We start from the raw sequence: 7,931 nt of genomic DNA, 5'->3' as shown, positions 1-7,931 counted from the left end.
CATCCGTTTGTCCAGGCCGGTGGAAATTGTCTCATGGATTGAGAAACGGCTGTATTCCTCTCATGTTACGAGCACTTCACCCACCGGGTTACTTCTTGTACGTGTTTAGGAGACTTGTTCTGCGTGGCAGTCATTTATGGAGGCAGAGTTGTGGCATTTGTCTCCATTGAGGGCACAGAATCTCTCTGCTGTTGCCTGCCAATACCCAGAGCATGAGGGAGAAGAGACTGATGAGGAAACAGGCCAATGTACAGGAAAGGATTCAGCCCAAAACCTGGTCACTGATCAGGGATGGGAGTACAATTGCTGCCAAGCCATTTTTCTGGAATTCCCTTGTTCACTCAACACCAAACCCAATTTGCAGAAATAAATAGGTTAGGAATAAATTCCAGAACCAGTACATAGAGCAACGGAGAGCTCAAGACTTATAGTATCAATGTGCTTTCCACTCAGAGTGTTGTTTGTGCTGTAGCAGGGCCAGACTGTTATTGCTGAACAATAAAATTTGGATTAAACAAGGGTTAAGAAATTGTTATGTCTGAAAGCACATATCAGAGGCATTTATACAGAGAAAATATTGTTGCCTGAAAAATAAGATGGTTTCTTAAAAGTATGTTAATCCTTAATGAAGGTTTCGGATACTTAATTCTTGTGGTATTTTCTACTTCTTTACTTACTTTCACAATCACATTTTCCCGGGGTGGAAGGGGGAAACCTACAAAAAAAATGTATGGAAAGGAGTGCAATTACTGAATCTGGAATATGAACAGATCTTCCTCAAAATACTGTGGGGTATTTAAGGCTCTCTGGCCATGTTTTAAAATAAATTACAAGGTTTAGATTCTTAAATCCTTTCAAAATCTAGCAGTTGGTTCTGTATAAAACAAAACATGGGCTTATATTTTTTTCCACATATGGTTATTTTATTCAAATAAATCTAAGATATATTTTTGTCTAACTTACGAAGAGTTTTGAGTATATAGCTTCTTATTATCTCCATGACTTTTACTCCATATACTATGTAAGTTTATCTGTTTTCTCTTTGATAGGGTAGAAAATACCACCAAAGAAGTGGTGGAATACCACCATCAGAAGTTTGGTATCTCAGTGTAACAGGTAGATGGATTTGTTGCATTCTCAAAAAGAATTATCTACAGAATAGGATGACAATGACTCAAAAAAAAAAAAAAGTGCTTTACTGCCTTGAAAACTGATGGAAATAAAATCTTTTCCCACTTGACTATGCACAAGCCGTAGCACAGACTATGATTTGCTTTGTTGTACTAGAATATTATGGAGCTGATATATGCTGTATTAACTTAAGTTTTCCTTGTAGGAGGAATTAACGTAAGTTTTATGACTCCCCAGTGTATTAAACCGGCACTGATCTTAGTCTTAAATACTGCAACATAAGCGTATGTGTGCTATCCACACAAGGAGAAACATATGCAAATACGAACCATGCTTAATTTATTTAGAGATAAGCGAACAGACATATCTAGGCTAGCTACTCTTACACATTACCTACTGAAAAAAAATATATATGCTGTTTTTCTGTTGTTTGGATATTTGGCTTCAATTACTGAAATATTATTAGCTGTTGCATGCTCAGTTGCACTCAGATGGCATAACAAATATTGATTTCTGCTAGTACAGATAACTAACTCAACTCTTTTATATTTCAATGTATTTTTTTTTTCATTTTCTGCCAGTAGCATCCAAGGAATTCATTCTCATGAGCTGTGTTTGGCCTGCAAGCTGAGAAGCAGGAGGTGAGGTGGAAGACAGACCACTACAGGTGCTCTGTTTAAAAAAATGTCCTTTTCAATTTATGCCTGCATGCACTGAAGTGAAAGAGCAGTTTCAGTTCTGCCCTGAAGAGGTGGATCAACCTTGTTGCATAGGGACATAAGTTTTGCTCAGTTATATCAGTCTAACTCTTAGCTTGATCTTCACAGGATGTTCCTCTTCCCAACAGGAATGTATTTGGGCAACTTGTACATGGTGGAAGAACTACCCTAAATCATCATCATCACCATGGTCCATTTATAATGTATGAAATCTAACCATCCGTAGCTCAGCAGCACACATAACTTAAGATTGGTTTTCAGGTGCTAAATTCATCCTTTCTACTTCCATAATGACAGAAAAACATGATCTTCTGTGGCTGGAGTTTCTGCAAGCAGCTTAAGTTCCATACGAAGCTCTCTCTTCCGCATTGATGAGCTACTTATTTCTTGATGTGGTGGTTTTATACATGAGGCAGCAGGAAAAGAAGCACACACACTCCTCACCTGAGGTGCTTCACTGCTATATTCTTCAAATACCATTGTATAAAGGCACTTACACAAGAGCTCCAAGTACCCAGCATCACTGAAAAACAGTCCCATGCTACACTTTTGTAACTAGCTACAACAACAGCAACAAAATCACTTTTCCAATTTAACGAAGGAAAGCACAGCTCCACTAAGTGGCAGCACTAGGCATCATTGTATTTGTGAGAGATTTAATATAAACTGCTGCTTATGTGGCAATAAGATGTATGCCTCTTTTTTTTGTCCACTGTGTTTGATTTTAGCATTTTCAGGAGAGATGAATAAACTTGTGCTTGGAGAATCTAAAAGTAACCTTTCCAAATACTTTCACAGGTTCCTCTTTTGCAGAAATGTCCATTTGAATATGAGTTTTACATACATTGTAATAACATTCATTTATGAGTTGGAAAACGCATCATATGGGACCAAATGCATTCTTTCGGGTGCTCCTCAGATCCCTTTCATTGCTTCTCTGCAGCGCCAAGGCGGTCCCGAAGACTGATTCCTCTTCCACAAATTAGGTGGACTATGCTTTACAAAGTCCCAGGGTGCATCGCTACTTATTTTAAGTCTGTGTCCAGAGCATAAAGATAACCTGTTTTGGTTTGTAAGTTAAAAATGTGTGGTTGAAGCACAATTATGATGTTCAAAAACTGTGTTGTGTGCTTTACATACCATAGTAGCAGGGGTTAAACTCTAAGGACCCAGTTCTGTTCCTCAGCACAGGAATCACTAAAGCTGTTAACTTACATGCCAAAAGCAGGGAAGTTTATATTCAATTGCCAAAGATGCCAAAGCTGTCAGTGAACTCCTCACACATTTTAAGTATAATCTTACATAGTAATCTATAATACTAATTTCAGTCATTCTTAAAAAGTCACTGATGGGATTTAATAGCAAGGCATACCTAAGAGGTACTGAAGTCAAATCACAGCTTGTAACCACGTTCCTAAGCAGATTCCAGTGCTGCCCCAGCTGCATTCCTGAAAAGCTGTTACCTAAATGTGATGACTCCATGTAGCACGCTGGTTAGATACCTATACTGCTTTGTCTACAGACTGAGGCGTATGAAATGCTGAAAACGAAAAAACAGCAGCATGGGCAATTTATTTTTGTATGCTATTTTGATTCTGGAAAACCAGCATTAGGAAATCACACCCCACCACAGTTTTTCAGCTGCTGTCTGTAGTCCATCCAAACTGACTGAACAGATTTTCAGTGTCACACCACAGAGTATTTATAGCATTATTTTGTAACTGGGAAAGAAAATAACCCAAACCAGTCTTTTCTTTCATAATGAAAAATTTAAAAGGTGAAGGTATGTCCCTGAAGTGTATTGCTCTTCACAGAAGGAAAGGCAGGTGACCTTAGTATTACTATTTTTTATCATTGATGCAGAAAACTCCCATGCAGCTCCACTATCCTCTTACACCATTGGAGTTAATGATATGAAATCCTACATGCCAGCAATTCAGGAAAAACCATCATTAGCTGCAGTCTTTGTGTTCTCCAGTGACTTCTGTTCTATTCAACCTCAAAGAGCTGCAACATAGCACTGTGTGGATGAGCTTAATTTACGCAAGAATTAAAACAGTATAAATGTGCTTTACACAGAAGCCTAATATAAATAAGAATCAGGGCTTGTGTTTAGACAGAATAATGTATCATTTTTTTTTTCTTCAAAACGTAATTGCAAGAGGGTAGGAACTAAACAAACAAAGGCACACAGTCTTCATTTTGATATATCCATGAAAGGTATTTTCAGGCAAAATTGACTTTGAAGGTTACCAGAATTAAATTCAAAATAATAGAAGAGTGTGGCTTTGCAGCTCAAGGAGGATTTATGATTAGAGGAGGCACAGCGGATCCTTTGTGGCTTTGTTCTCCATTGTTCTCCAGAAATGACAGCTATTGTCCAGTCTGGCCTCTTATACAAGAACGAATGTCAGGCCACGAGTGGATTTATTGTCCATTGTAGCAAAAAACTACGACTGCTCCCCACCCACAGGGTGGGAAGGGATTATTATTATTTATTTGTCATATCCTACAGGATTACAGAGTTTTGTTAGCATGCCAAGAAAGATATCTGATGTGTGTATGGAGGCTTCAGGCGGGCCACCACTGTATTTCAACAGAAGTTCAGTAACATAGATCATAGAATGGGTTCTCGTAAAAGGTGTAGTTCAAGCCACATAGATGGATCACCACTGCAGAAACCAACACCACTGATGTACCCTAATGATCAGCAGCTGATCTATCTGCTTTTTAGTAAGTATTTATTTTTTCTTCCTTTATATGTGAAAAAATCAGAGAAATGTATCTTTGTATCACAAATGCCCTCTCCCCTCACTTCCTCCTCACACACACACCTAATCACACAACCAAATTTTGAATGAAGGCTGCACTGAGAGACCTGGATTTCTTGAGCACGTGCATGGGTGGGTGCCACTCTTGCCACCACCACCATCCCTGCTGCAGGAGACCCAACGCTGCCCTCAGGCTTGTGGACCTGTGCTCCTCCATACATGACGAAATGCTGTGTCGACTGCAGGTGGTCTCTTAAGAGTTGTCACAGTCACATACTTTCACATTTGCTACTGATTAATCTTGTGCAAGACATGCTTACCATTTCTGTTGGACTGTCTTCCACAGGTTTGTATTTTTCCTTATAAAAACTGCTCCTCATACTTAAGCTTTCCCATCCTTCCCATTGTACCATGATCCCTCATGAGGTGCCGTTTGTGTAAGAAAACAGGTATGGTCAGCAAGGTGTCTGCTGACGGTGTATCTGAGGCGTGTTAATCTGCCCTGGAATGTGCTAATGAAACACGCTTGAGATATTACAGTGACGAGCAGTAGAGAAATGGGTGTGACATCCTGAGAATGCCAGAGCATCTCACTATTTATTTGCCGTCAACACTTAATGCAGACCCAGCATATGCTGTTAACAAATCATCTTTGCACTTGCATTTCATACCTATAATGCAGTAATTATACCTAGAAGCAAGGTATGCCTAAGCAGTATGCACATCTCTTTTGTCCCTCTCTTTGTCCAGACATTTTCTATAGCGAGGAATAAGCTCACATGCTGTCAAGGCAAGGCTGGTCTTAGGGTAGTCTAGGAGAGCATGGAGGCTTTGGTTATGCACATTTATGCGGAGAGCCTCAAGTTTTAGACATGTACCCTGAGAAGCGTAACAAAAGCAGTGGAAGGGCCTGAATGCAATGGCCAGAAAGGCTAAGATCCCGGAAGAGCAATTCCTTACATCAGTGGACTTTCACTAGTGCCAGTTTCCACCCACCCTAGTAAAATAGATCCTCTATGAAGTAAGTTTTGTAATAGACAGCCCACACAATGCCATAACAAAGTGATTTTATTGACATTCCTCTATAGTGATATGGTTGAATAGAAAGCAGAGCCTGAGTATCATGTGACATTTTTCTGTCAATATAAGCAAAATCAGTCCAATAATGAGGACCTTTCCTGCCATTGACTTTATATGGTCTTTAACAAAAACCGTAACAGACGTTTCTGTTAGATAAATTGGAAGCTGCAGAGAATTTGGCTAATGGTACAACATTTACTATACCTAGTATCTACTATCTACAGGCATCTGGTTTTCTACTAGAACAGAAGAACTACATGACTCACTACGGAGAAAGGAACAATCCAATCTTTTGGACCTTGTGATAACTGGAAAATGTATCCCAGATTTAGTATATTGCAATCATTTTTTTTCTTTTCATAATGAACACTGAGGTACAGCAAGAATAATAAAAAAGCACCGCATTTGTTGTAGAAACATCTGTTGGTCTGCATTTGACTGAAAGTGTTTAATCTTGACTGGGAAGCCCTATCAATATTACTATGGAGACAGGGCAAGTTATTATTATTTCAACAGAAATTAAATCTCCAGTCAAATTTGTCCTTCTAGAATTCCACAGACTCTCACAGGATTAATAGCGAAGGATGAGTTTAACTCGTCCTCTGTGCGTGTGTATCTTTTAGCTTACTTCTTATTTGATTTCCATGTCCAAATTCCATGTCCTACTGTTTTCAGCTAGAGGTATGCCAACTATTTATTACAGGGAAACTAGAACAACAAAACACAAATCCAACAAACACCCCCCCTGCCCCACAGGCTGTCTCTCAGACTAGACCACAAACTCAAACCTTAGCTACAGTTCATTGAAAAGTTCACTGGCACTTGAGCAAACTGGGTGAAAAAAGTCCTCTGTGTCAGACCTGTACAAAACTCATTATTTCTCTGTTGGATGTTAGATGTAGTTTGGATCACTCACTTCTTGGCTTGTGGTAGCCACGGATCTCCCTAGAACATAAAAGCCAAGTTCTGAATATGCACAGCCACATGATTGAAACGAAACACTCACAGAATGCACTGCAGACTGAAGGGGCAGCATTTGCAAGGTTTAGACCTGATGCAATTAACAGTAAGGTATAGTTGTTTGTACTGGATCAAATCCTGCATAGCTTATGCAGTTGAACAGTCGGTGAGACTACTTCAAGGTGGGAGACCTACTCATGATTTAAAATACCTATTTTCATCCTCGTATCTCCGGTTTAATGCTAGTAAGGCAACAGGATTTCATCAACAGAAGTACCCCTTTCCCTCCCTCTGCCATTAATACCATCACAACAGTTACTTTGAGAAAGATATGGGTCCTCTAAAACCAAATGTACAAATTACCAACATTCATTGCTTCTATCGAAAACTGCAATTCACAAAAGCTGTCAGGTTGCCTATTCCGTTTTTCACTGGCATTTTAAAATCTATTGATGTTCATGTCATATCTTAATCTAGCCACCACCACGTTTAAAGAGAACTGAGGTGAAGGAGCCAAAAAGATTATTTCACTGTAAATCTGCCCTATGGAATATCTTCTAGTCTTTCCTGTGGGAAAGCAATGAAATCAGAAATTCTGTAATTTACAGTCAGTGTTTTACAAATGAAAATGCAGACCTGGGGAGAGAACAGACGATTATATGAGTGAGTAATAGCATTTGAATTGAAAGGTGAACAAGGAAGGGTATATGCCTTGCATATGCAGAACTATAACAACAAAGTCAATTAATTGCATAATGGGCGGGTTAAATAACAGGGCAAGGGAGATGGGTTCCTCCCTCTCTCCTGTTAGCACCACTCACTGCCTCACTTACTCTAACATTACGGTGCCACTTAGATGCATGGCTTCCCCTTCACTCCAGATTGGGACCAGACTCAGCCCATGGTGTGATGCAAATGGAGAAACGCAATACGAAGCCTCGATCCAGATATCCTAGAGATGATGTCAGGGTTTGAAAACCTATTGGGGAGGGCATTTGGGAAGAGAGAGGGATAAGACTGGAATGACTGAATGCAAGAAAAGCAGAGTATGGCATTTGCTTTCTTATTTTATGAAAATGGCCAACTGTCTTCCTCTATTCCTGGCTTCAGATCCAAAAAAACTTGCAGGGAAATCTGCAAGACCTTGTTACTTTGATGTTATCACAGTCATCTAAGGAAGCAACCTTTTAAAAATACTAGGATGTGCGCTTGAAAGACAGTTTGGACCAAGGATTTTGATGGGAAGTAGCTGGCTATGCTGTATCTTTCC

This window comes from Chlamydotis macqueenii, chromosome 2 (assembly GCF_036417535.1).
Source record: "Chlamydotis macqueenii isolate bChlMac1 chromosome 2, bChlMac1.mat, whole genome shotgun sequence".
Lineage (NCBI taxonomy): Eukaryota > Metazoa > Chordata > Aves > Otidiformes > Otididae > Chlamydotis > Chlamydotis macqueenii.
Note: the sequence above shows the minus strand (reverse complement) of the source record.